Below are 10660 nucleotides of genomic sequence, written 5' to 3' on the forward strand. Positions count from 1 at the left end.
AGCCACACGGGAGCAGTGACATCAGCAGGTTGTCCACGGTCCCTCCAAACACATTACACAATGTGACCCCCTTTAGAGAAGGACCATGGCCTCTGCCCTGCACAGGCAGTGTAATCCTCAGTGGGTCGCGCCCCTCACTCCCCCGGGAGGATCCCCCTCCCTTTCCCTGGTCCTAGTAGCCAAAGATCCACAAAACCCATTATGGCTCATAGTTCCATACCGGAAGGTCACAGGGAGATGGTTCTGATCAGAGGTCGCAAAAACGCCTGTACAAGCGGCATAGATGCCGGTTTAGGACATTTTAAGCTTTGAAAATAGGCTTTTCATGTAGCTAACCAGCGCACTGCACGCTGTGCATCTCATGGGCAGCACAGTAATACTGCTGTTGCCCAAAGCATCCAATAGCAAAGCTCCTTACTGGCAGGTGTAGGGTAGGCCGCGAGGAAGGAGCTTTTTATTAGGGAGGGAGGCTGCTCATTGGCCAATTTCGGCGCGCTGCTTCTCCATGCCGCTCCAGATCCCTGACTGTGTAGGCCAAGTAGTGTCTGGCCGAGGAAAGAGCCATGGAGACGGGAGAGCAGCCGGTGAGGAGGCAAACTGATGTCTGGGGACAAGCTGATAAGGAGCGGCGGACGGACAGCAGAGCTCTGATCCCTGCACCGGGCTAATGGGATCACTTACAGAGCAGCGTGGCGGCATTCTTCTGACTGCGGAACCGGCTGCCGACATGAGAGGTGAGGAGGTGACTGCCGGACAAGAGGTCACAATCCGGTGTCAGGACTGCGAGAGGTATGATGAAGTACGAGGCCAAACTCTTCTGTGTTCTCCATTCGTGAAATGAGAAAATGCAAGAAAGAGGAAGGGCTCTTTCCCCCTTTTCTCATTTCACGAATCATGTAATTACATTTTTAAAATTTCACACTTTATTATGTGTATTTCCTTTTTCATTCCACAAATCATACATTTACATTCTCACATTTTACACTTTTCACAATATATTATTATACAAACGCAAAAACGCAAATGCATACAGGGTTGTGCGGGCTGAACCCCCCACATTTTTTTCTTTGCAATATATTATTATGTATTGGTTACATAATGAAGCAATCAATTAATTTTTTTTCAACTTATTTTTCACTTTCACATGTTCTATATTATGTGTACATATGTTTTATAAAAAAAAATTGTGTGTTATTTATTATACTATTTTGGTCGATCACAGTTTTTTATGCACTAATCATGTGTTAGTATTACATATTATTATATCATTTTTGGGTCAATCTTGTTGTGGTTATGTTTTCAGTGGGGATGCGTCGGGCCTGCGCATGCGCAATTAGGTATCTGATGCCACCGGTATCTAGTACGATTGCGGGGTTGCCGATGTCATCATGTGATGTGACACATCATATAGATGTGGCCCTTCTCTTTTTTTCTGTGAGCCTTGTACATCAGGTGAACACAATTTCTGATAATTGGGTATCGAGTGTGGCGATTGGTAATCCTGTGAATTTAATGTTTGCCCCTCAGTGATGACGCCACCCTCAGACAAAGGTTTGCCGAAACATGTGTAGGGGTTGGCGTCATTCTGTTCCTAGAATAAGAATAACTGGGCACTCTCAGGATATCTGGGCCAGTTGAAATGTATTAGCATATAAAATCATAGAGTAACAATAAATACCAGCATATACTGGCAGTGAGGATGAGCACTAACTATCAATATATCATAATACACAGCATGCAGTACAACCCTATAAACACCTGGATAAAATTCTAAAATATAATAAAATTCGAGGAATAAAATGGAATAATCGATAATAAAATGTTCGTATGAATATTCAGCCGAATATTCGTATGGGAAAGTCACATAACTAATGGTAGCGATAAAACAGTGTCCTCTGCTATTGTCCCATTCGATAAATAACAGGGGTATCCGAAAATTCTACAGTCCCAATATGCAATAGCCTGCACAAACTTTAAGCGGCGTCCCGCTTATAGCATTCACCAGCGGCGTCCCACTGGAATATGAGTTATACGATTTAAATGGCTGGATAAAATAGCTGGATAAAATCGAACGGTCTTACCGTCTCCCTTAATAAGTCGACGAAGGAAATAATATGGTCCTCTGAGTCTGCAGACCGATAGTTCGTCAATAGCTTTGCACACTGGCAATTGTTTGGCACGTGTATTCAGCCTTCCCCATGGACTCAGGCCTTACAGGTTGTATTCCAAGTAAATCATTCGTGTGACAGACGATTCCTTCTTTGCGACAATCCAGTCAGTTCTCCAGCTTCCCAAGTGGTCCAGAATTTTGGGGTCCTGTCTAGGCTAGACGCGTTTCGGGGCATCGCATTACCCCTTCCTCAGTAGCTATCAGTCCCCCAAAGAATCCTTTCTTATATAGTGGCTGAGCTATTCCCAAAACCAGGATCAAGTATTCCAAAAAACCTGGAGTGGATCAACTGTTTGGTCCACTCTGTCTCATTGCATCTATTTCCATTTATCAAAATCCTCATAATAGGGGGGCGGAGCCAGCTTTGGTCTGAGATGGCCGCTTGATTCTGAGCTCTGTACCACACGCCGTTCTATGCACTAGCTACCAGTTGCATCACGCCCGAAAATGGTCAAAATCGGGAACCCCAAGGCAGGGGAGCACACAAGCACTAATAAAAGCCAAGTCGCTGGAGGAGATATGGACAAATTTCTGAGAAAAGCGGCCGCTTCTTATGTGGCCCGCGATTCCAAGATGGCGTCCGCTCAGCACCAGAAAGTCAGATCGGAGGATGAGAGCGGAAATGAAGAACCGCAAGGTAGGGGGGCCCTCCCGATTACCAGGAATTACTTAAAAAACACCCTGAGCAAAGCCCCTCGAACCCCTATTAAGTGAATTTGCCGCCATGCGCCAAGATATGCGTCACATAGGGGATAGAGTTGAGGCGCTTGAGAATCAACAGGCCCAGATACTGGATCACCAGAGGGCCACCTCCAATTCATTCCAGAAATGTGGCTCCTACCTGAACCAGCTTCAGAACGCCCTAGAAGACCAGGAATATAGGGGGCGCCGAAACAACTTGCGTATAAGAGGGATCCCAGAGTCTGTGCTTCCTGGTGACATTCCAGCTGCGGTTATCTCCCTCTGCTCCTCAATACTGGGCCCAGAATTTGCTCTAGAAATTATACTAGAAAGGGCTCACAGGGCACTGTGCCCCAAACCCAAACCGGAGGAACCCCCAAGGGATATAATTTGCAAGTTTCTCAACTTCCAAGTTAAAACTGCAGTCCAAGAAGCTGCTAGAAACAAACAAGACATCCTATTTGAAGGTGCTCAAATATCAATATATCAAGATTTAGCCCCCTCTACCTTGAGGAAGCGCAAATCCCTCAAGCCTCTGACGGAATGGTTACGGGCGAACAGGATCCTTTATAAATGGAATTATCCCTTCGGACTCTCCTTCTCACAAGGGGGCCGCCGCATAAATATCACCACCTACGCCGACTTGGAAGCTGTATTTGATCACCTACAAGCTCCTCCTATGCCGATCGAAAATTGGGACTTGTTCCAGGACCTTAATGCTCTTCCTGAAGTTCCAACGGTTGAGGCTTTCACTTTACAGCATACCCCTAAGGCCCACAAAATGGGGAAGAGGAAGTCATCAATTAACACCTAAGAGACTTTCTCAAGATTAATCTTTCTGGAACTTTCCAATTACAAAATTTCTACATAGAGGCACTGTTTTTCTTTTTCATGGACTTCTTGGATCTATCCAGATAATATGCTTCTTCCTCACACAGGGACTATCGCTAATGTCTGCTTAGATTGCTTCATATACTGCTAGTGGATCCAGGTTTAAGTCCAGCTTACCATAATATTGCCTCTATACTTCATTTTCCATGCTCCTTTTGCTTGCTTCTCACCCTCCTCTTTTATTTTCTCCTTTTTAATTTGCTTTATTTTTTAACATTTTCCTTTTATTGCCCTCCCGTCTACTCCAACAGCCCTGAGAAGGCTTAAACAGATTTTCCTTCTCTTAAAATCCCGATGATGGCACGTACAAATGCAAACTAAATTTCAGATTGCAATTTTATGTGCAGAACGGTATGTTTACTGGTCCTCGACCGATCTATCCCCCATGCTTTACACTAGTGGATTAATCTACAAGCTAGGTTATTTTGTGTTTTTTTATTTTGTGGTTTTTTATGTTGTTCTCACTGTTTTCCCTTTCCCTTTGTTTAGTTCTAAGTACCTGACATACACTCACCTGGTCATCCTGTGGGATATACAGGACCTGGGGGATCCGGCTCCTCTCCTGGACGGGGTGGAGATACCAAAAACCGTGAGTGTCCTCTCTTGGGGGACTAGCACATTACGCACCCTTCCATTCACAAATTGGAATCTGTCCATAAAACGTACCCTCTCTGAGACTCAACTTCAAGAGCTTTCCAAAGCAAGTGCTGAATTAAAAGCTCTATTACAAAACAATTCGGCTAAATACTACCTTAATTCCCAATTTAAGTTCTTCGCACACGGGGATAAAGCCACTAAATTCCTCATGAACAGAATAAAAATTTGAAGAGCAGACAACTACATCCATCAATTGACCTCCCCAAATGGAGATCCAGTATTTGCCTCATTTAACCACTTCAGCCCCGCTAGCTGAAACCCCCTTCATGACCAGAGCACTTTTTACACTTCGGCACTACACTACTTTCACCGTTTATCGCTCGGTCATGCAACTTACCACCCAAATGAATTTTACCTCCTTTTCTTCTCACTAATAGAGCTTTCATTTGGTGGTATTTTATTGCTGCTGACATTTTTACTTTTTTTGTTATTAATCAAAATGTAACGATTTTTTTGCAAAAAAATGACATTTTTCACTTTCAGCTGTAAAATTTTGCAAAAAAAAACTACATCCATATATAAATTTTTCGCCAAATTTCTTGTTCTACATGTCTTTGATAAAAAAAAAAATGTTTGGGCAAAAAAAAAATGGTTTGGGTAAAAGTTATAGCGTTTACACACTATGGTACAAAAATGTGAATTTCCGCTTTTTGAAACGGCTCTGACTTTCTGAGCACCTGTCATGTTTCCTGAGGTTCTACAATGCCCAGACAGTAGAAAACCCCCACAAATGACCCCATTTCGGAAAGTAGACACCCTAAGGCAGGCATGTCCAAACTGCGGCCCTCCAGCTGCTGCTAAACTACGACTCCCAGCATGCCTGGATAGCTTACAGCTATTAGGGCATGCTGGGAGTTGTAGTTTAGCAACAGCTGGAGGGCCGCAGTTTGGACATGCCTGCCCTAAGGTATTCGCTGATGGGCATAGTGAGTTCATAGAACTTTTTATTTTTTGTCACAAGTTAGCGGAAAATGATGATGATTTTTTCTTTTTTTTTTTTTTCTTACAAAGTTCCATATTCCACTAACTTGCGACAAAAAATAAAAAATTCTAGGAACTCGCCATGCCCCTCACGGAATACCTTGGGGTGTCTTCTTTCCAAAATGGGGTCACTTGTGGCGTAGTTATACTGCCCTGGCAATTTAGGGGCCCAAATGTGTGAGAAGAACTTTGCAATCAAAATGTGTAAAAAATGACCGGTGAAATCCGAAAGGTGCACTTTGGAATATGTGCCCCTTTGCCCACCTTGGCTGCAAAAAAGTGTCACACATCTGGTATCGCCGTACTCAGGAGAAGTTGGGGAATGTGTTTTGGGGTGTCATTTTACATATACCCATGCTGGGTGAGAGAAATATCTTGGCAAAAGACAACTTTGCCCATTTTTTATACAAAGTTGGCATTTGACCAAGATATTTTTCTCACCCAGCATGGGTATATGTAAAATGACACCCCAAAACACATTCCCCAACTTCTCCTGAGTACGGCGATACCAGATGTGTCACACTTTTTTGCTGCCAAGGTGGGCAAAGGGGCACATATTCCAAAGTGCACCTTTCGGATTTTGCAGGCCATTTTTTACACATTTTGATTGCAAGGTACTTCTTACACATTTGGGCCCCTAAATTGCCAGGGCAGTATAACTACGCCACAAGTGACCCCATTTTGGAAAGAAGACACCCCAAGGTATTCCGTGAGGGGCACGGCGAGTTCCTAGAATTTTTTATTTTTTGTCGCAACTTAGTGGAATATGAGACTTTGTAAGGAAAAAAGAAAAATCATCATTTTCCGCTAACTTGTGACAAAAAATAAAAAATTCTAGGAACTCGCCGTGCCCCTCACGGAATACCTTGGGGTGTCTTCTTTCCAAAATGGGGTCACTTGTGGCGTAGTTATACTGCCCTGGCAATTTAGGGGCCCAAATGTGTAAGAAGTACTTTGCAATCAAAATCTGTAAAAAATAGCCTGCGAAATCCAAAAGGTGCTCTTTGGAATATGTGCCCCTTTGCCCACCTTGGCTGCAAAAAAGTGTCACACATCTGGTATCGCCGTACTCAGGAGAAGTTGGGGAATGTGTTTTGGGGTGTCATTTTACATATACCCATGCTGGGTGAGAGAAATATCTTAGCAAAAGATAACTTTTCCCATTTTTTTATACAAAGTTGGCATTTGACCAAGATATTTTTCTCACCCAGCATGGGTATATGTAAAATGACACCCAAAACACATTCCCCAACTTCTCCTGAGTACGGCGATACCAGAGGTGTGACACTTTTTTGCAGCCTAGATGCGCAAAGGTGCCCAAATTCCTTTTAGGAGGGCATTTTTAGACATTTGGATCCCAGACTTCTTCTCACACTTTCGGGCCCCTAAAAAGCCAGGGCAGTATAAATACCCCACATGTGACCCCACTTTGGAAAGAAGACACCCCAAGGTATTCAATGAGGGGCCTGGCGAGTTCATAGAAATTTTTATTTTTTTTGCATAAGTTAGCGGAAATTGATTTTTTTTTGTTTTTTTCTCACAAAGTCTCACTTTCCGCTAACTTAGGACAAAAATTTCAATCTTTCATGGACTCAATATGCCCCTCACGGAATACCTTGGGGTGTCTTCTTTCCGAAATGGGGTCACATGTGGGGTATTTATACTGCCCTGGCTTTTTAGGGGCCCTAAAGCGTGAGAAGAAGTCTGGAATATAAATGTCTAAAAATGTTTAGACATTTATGGTGAGTTCATGTGAGATTTTATTTTTTGACACAAGTTAGTGGAATATGAGACTTTGTAAGAAAAAACAAAAACAAACAAAAAATTTCCGCTAACTTGGGCCAAAAAAATGTCTGAATGGAGCCTTACAGGGGGAGTGATCAATGACAGGGGGGTGATCAATGACAGGGGGGTGATCAATGACAGGGGGTGATCAATGACAGGGGGGGTGATCACCCATATAGACTCCCTGATCACCCCCCTGTCACTGATCACCCCCCTGGTAAGGCTCCATTCAGACGTCCGTATGATTTTTACGGATCCATGGATACATGGATCGGATCCGCAAAACACATGCGGACGTCTGAATGGAGCCTTACAGGGGGGTTATCAATGACAGGGGGTGATCAGGGTGATCACCCCCCTGTCACTGATCACCCCCCCTGTAAGGCTCCATTCAGACGTCCGTATGATTTTTACGGATCCATGGATACATGGATCGGATCCGCAAAACACATGCGGACGTCTGAATGGAGCCTTACGGGGGTGATCAATGACAGAGGGGTGATCACCCATATAGACTCCCTGATCACCCCCCTGTAAGGCTTCATTCAGACGTCCGTATGATTTTTTACGGATCCACGGATACATGGATCGGATCCGCAAAACACATGCGGACGTCTGAATGGAGCCTTACAGGGGGGGGGTGATCAATGACAGAGGGGTGATCACCCATATAGACTCCCTGATCACCCCCCTGTAAGGCTCCATTCAGACGTCCGTATGATTTTTTACGGATCCACGGATACATGGATCGGATCCGCAAAACACATGCGGACGTCTGAATGGAGCCTTACAGGGGGGGGTGATCAATGACAGAGGGGTGATCACCCATATAGACTCCCTGATCACCCCCCTGTAAGGCTCCATTCAGACGTCCGTATGATTTTTTACGGATCCACGGATACATGGATCGGATCCGCAAAACACATGCGGACGTCTGAATGGAGCCTTACAGGGGGGGGGGGTGATCAATGACAGAGGGGTGATCACCCATATAGACTCCCTGATCACCCCCCTGTAAGGCTCCATTCAGACGTCCGTATGATTTTTTACGGATCCACGGATACATGGATCGGATCCGCAAAACACATGCGGACGTCTGAATGGAGCCTTACAGGGGGGTGATCAATGACAGGGGGGTGATCAGGGAGTCTATATGGGGTGATCAACCCCCTGTCATTGATCACCCCCCTGTAAGGCTCCATTCAGACGTCCGCATGTGTTTTGCGGATCCGATCCATGTATCAGTGGATCCGTAAAAATCATGCGGACGTCTGAATGGAGCCTTACAGGGGGGTGATCAATGACAGAGGGGTGATCAATGCAGGGGGTGATCAGGGAATCTATATGGGTGATCACCCGCCTGTCATTGATCACCCCCCTGTAAGGCTCCATTCAGACGTCCGTATGTGTTTTGCGGATCTGATCCATGTATCAGTGGATCCGTAAAAATCATGCGGACGTCTGAATGGAGCCTTACAGGGGGGTGATCAATGACAGAGGGGTGATCAATGCAGGGGGTGATCAGGGAATCTATATGGGTGATCACCCGCCTGTCATTGATCACCCCCCTGTAAGGCTCCATTCAGACGTCCGTATGTGTTTTGCGGATCCGATCCATGTATCAGTGGATCCGTAAAAATCATGCGGATGTCTGAATGGAGCCTTACAGGGGGGTGATCAATGACAGAGGGGTGATCAATGCAGGGGGTGATCAGGAAGTCTATATGCGTGATCACCCACTTGTCATTGATCACCCCCCTGTAAGGCTCCATTCAGACGTCCGTATGCGTTTTGCGGATCCGATCCATGTATCAGTGGATCCGTAAAAATCATGCGGATGTCTGAATGGAGCCTTACAGGGGGGTGATCAATGACAGAGGGGTGATCAATGCAGGGGGTGATCAGGAAGTCTATATGCGTGATCACCCACTTGTCATTGATCACCCCCCTGTAAGGCTCCATTCAGACGTCCGTATGCGTTTTGCGGATCCGATCCATGTATCAGTGGATCCGTAAAAATCATGCGGATGTCTGAATGGAGCCTTACAGGGGGGTGATCAATGACAGAGGGGTGATCAATGACAGGGAAGTGATCAGGAAGTCTATATGCGTGATCACCCACTTGTCATTGATCACCCCCCTGTAAGGCTCCATTCAGACGTCCGTATGCGTTTTGCGGATCCGATCCATGTATCCGTGGATCCGTAAAAATCATACGGACGTCTGAACGGAGCCTGACAGGGGGGTGATCAATGACAGGGGGGTGATCAATGACAGGGGGGTGATCAGGGAGTTTATATGGGGTGATCATGGGTGATCAGGGGTTAATAAGTGACGGGGGGGTGTAGTGTAGTGTGGTGTTTGGTGCGACTGTACTGAGCTACCTGAGTCCTCTGGTGGTCGATCCTAACAAAAGGGACCACCAGAGGACCAGGTAGCAGGTATATTAGGCGCTGTTATCAAAACAGCGTCTAATATACCTGTTAGGGGTTAAAAAAATCAGATCTCCAGCCTGCCAGCGAACGATCGCCGCTGGCAGGCTGGAGATCCACTCGCTTACCTTCCGTTCCTGTGAGCGCGCGCGCCTTTCTCAATTATTGGATGGTGACTGCCGTTATCCCCAGATACTTCCTGTGCAACATTATAATTACATGCAGTAGTGTATGGTACTGATTTACACCACTGTTGGTGTTCGGTTACACTGTATATTTTCTCAAGTGCTAAATAAAATATAAAAAATAAAAATAAAAAAATAAAAATCCTCATAATATTATATAAAATCCAATTACTAACATACTTTTAATATATAAATACACATACATGCTAAATTGATGTCAAAATCATGCCATTCCAAATTTAAAATCACAGTCACAATATAAAATGAGAGCATACTCTAAATTGGCTTTGCAGCTGAGTAAAAACCCTTTCATCCCCATATAGATATGAACCTGGTGGTTCCAATGAAACAAAAAACTATTTTATCTGCTAATAAATTTCAGCTGGCCCAGATATCCTGAGAGTGCCCAGCTATTCTTATTCTATTTTACTGCTTTTTGGAGTGGACTGGGTGAGCCCACCCGACTGAGGGCACCTCTTGGGGCAGTAGTTACTCTTGTGCGTTACATTTATTTCTCTTTTTCCGTCATTCTGTTCCTGACATTATGTATTTATAATATTTTTGCACTTTGATGAGTATTTATTTGTGAAATATGTTTTGAATCACGGCCTCTGGTGGATGCCGTCTTTTCCCTGCACTTGTTTTTAATACATGGATTGTTTCCTTATGAATTTTGCTAATAAAATGGATCAATAACTTCATGCGGTCTGGTAGTTTTTGATAGGGATTCATATACAAAGATGTATGTTGGTCAGATCACCCTCCTGCCCACTTTGATGCCATGTGCCAGTCATTTCTGTGGTCATACCGCGTTCAGCTGATTTCCGCTCAGTGCAATTTATTTCATCACTGGGAAAAGTTCTCATAATTCATTAACA

This window comes from Bufo gargarizans, chromosome 4 (genome assembly GCF_014858855.1).
Source record: "Bufo gargarizans isolate SCDJY-AF-19 chromosome 4, ASM1485885v1, whole genome shotgun sequence".
NCBI classification, from domain to species: domain Eukaryota; kingdom Metazoa; phylum Chordata; class Amphibia; order Anura; family Bufonidae; genus Bufo; species Bufo gargarizans.